Below are 2,620 nucleotides of genomic sequence, written 5' to 3'. Positions count from 1 at the left end.
AATTTATATATATAAATGAATAATATATATATATATATATATATATATATATATTATATATATATATATTATTCATTTATATATATAAATTATATATATAAATATAATTATTTACAAATATAACCACTTTTTTTATAGATTTACATTATCCAAGAACCTTGATATATCTAAAGACGATGAAGCACTATTAGAAACTTATCAACAAGATATTTACAATTCAACATTTTTACAGCCACAAGTAGCACTTAAAGGAGAAATTATTACAAAAGAAGTATTAAAATATAGTCATTTTATATGATAATAGTACGTTAAAAAATGTTTAAATACAGATTCTTTAATATGATCTTTTTTATTAATTTTTAGATTATCAAAAAAGTTATTTTAGAAAATCCATGTGGAAAAGATATCTTTGAAGGATACAATATAAAAGGATTTTTAAGTGATAGAAATAGAAGACGAATGAGTAACATAGTAGTTACCCAAATGCTTATTTTGAAAAAAGAATTAAAACGTCCATTACTTCATTAGATAAATATCAATTTGCTAAAACTATAGTAAAACTTTTTCCGAAATTACGAATTCCGGAAACCTGTAATAGGATATGTAAATATAAAACACGTTATTTAAACAGTATATTAAAATGTAAATTCCATTAATTAATTAAAATGAAATTTTTTACATTTATAATTTATTGGTTTTTAGGAATCTTTTTATGATCCAGTAACTAAAACAGGTTATTTAGCAAATAGGCTGTCCAACGTAACAAGAGATCCAATGTAAAAAGAAAAAGACAGTGCAATGAAGAGTCTGAAAATAATATAAACAATGTAAACGTTAATATTACACAAGATGAAAATGAGAAATTAACCCAAGCACAAAATTGATGATATCACTCTTTTCCTCAAAAGTGCCACACAAGACTAAAATCATTTCACAAATTATTTCCAAACATAAAGATACATTTCAATACAGAAGAAAATTTTGTTTAAATATTAATTTTTTTGATATATTTCCAAGATTCTTTAGATACACCTGAATTGGTAAGTTATTAATATAAGTAATTTTTTTACAAGTATATAAAAAAATAAAATATAAATAAAATAAATAAAAAATAAGATATGTGTAAAAAATAAAATAAATATATAATAATATATTAATTATATATTTATATTTTCAATATAATATGTATATGATAGATAAATAAAATATATAAAATTCTTTATTATTATGTAATTATTTTTTATCTAATTGGCTTTTGTAAATTGAAGAAGAATATAAACTGTTATTTCCCAAATATAATGATTTCTTCTTAAAAGAATTTATCAAATATTGTGAAATTATTCTAAGAGTTTTTTCCAAGACTGATTATGAAATACATCCTTCAGTAGATAAATTAAAAGAAGGCAATGAATATAATATTTAATACAGTTAATACAATTTCATTTAGTAATATATACATACACGAGCTATTTTAGCATTATGTCGACTTCTTCCTCCGACAGCTAGGGGAAAAAATAAAGCTTCAAGAGAAAAATCCACTGCAGTTTTGGAAAAAATTATTTTATTTAAAAAGGTATATATATATAATATTTAATAATTTTAACTAGCCAGAGGAGTCATTATACCTTGTTATGCATTTATTGTTTTCTCTTTTTTTCTAGAATGCTACGCCCTTAGAATCAAGAGAATCAGAGTCAAGAGAAAAGACTCACTCACGTATAGTCGCTATAGGCTCTACCAAAGCAGCTGTAGCTCAGTACTTTTTAAATGTAGCCAACAAGTTTATTCTATTTCAGGCACAAGATTTTATAAAGGCTTTTGACATTTTGTTTAAAAGTCATTTCGTTTTTAATACGCAGTACGATTCGAATCTGGTAAGCTTCTACAGATTTATAGAAACATATTTTTATAAAATAAATAATGGTCCTGTGACTCTACGCGTAAGAGAAGTATATACATTTCTACGAAACCAAATGGACACATAAATTTAATCTCCTTGTTTTAACTGCATTATTATTCAGTTGCATACTAAATGTGTTATATTCATTGAAACTGAACTTTTTCAACGTTTAGTTTACATATTATTAATTAATTTTATTTTATTAATTAAGACATTTATTTTCAAGATGCCTTATATGTGTACGAACTGTACTTATGTTCGAAATTCAATTAATGAATTATGTCGATATTTAAGAATAATTCATTCTTTTTATGAAAGTTCGCAATTAAAATTAAAATGTTGTTTTTCAAATTGTCCTTGTATTTTCAAAACTTATTTAGGATTTAGGAAACATTTAATTAAATATAAGCTAAACGTTAAAAAAGTTTGTAGTATAAATGATTCAAATAATTCGACAGAAATTCCTTCAAATGATAGTTTTCATATTTATAAAAATTTAAAAACAATTAATAATAATGAGTCAAATAATTCGACAGAAAGTCCTCCAAATGATAGTTTTAATACTTATAAAAATTTAAAAACATTTAATAATAAAGGGTCAAATAATTCGACAGAAATTCCTCCAAATGATAGTTTAAATATTTATAAAAATTTTAATTATTATTTGTTTGTTTAGGCACTGCCCTCTTAATAAAATTATTGGGGGGAGAGGTAGTGCTG

The 2,620-nt window shown here is 22.8% G+C and overlaps 1 pseudogene; it reads left to right on the top strand.

The window, feature by feature from the left end:
• The first annotated feature begins 444 nt into the window (after nucleotides 1–444).
• LOC140675852 (uncharacterized) lies at nucleotides 445–1,985 on the top strand (annotated as a pseudogene).
• Nucleotides 1,986–2,620: the final 635 nt, after the last annotated feature.

The sequence above is a fragment of the Anoplolepis gracilipes genome, unplaced genomic scaffold (genome assembly GCF_047496725.1).
Source record: "Anoplolepis gracilipes unplaced genomic scaffold, ASM4749672v1 Contig21, whole genome shotgun sequence".
In the NCBI taxonomy this organism is placed as follows: domain Eukaryota; kingdom Metazoa; phylum Arthropoda; class Insecta; order Hymenoptera; family Formicidae; genus Anoplolepis; species Anoplolepis gracilipes.
This window is presented reverse-complemented; position numbering and strand designations above follow the sequence as displayed.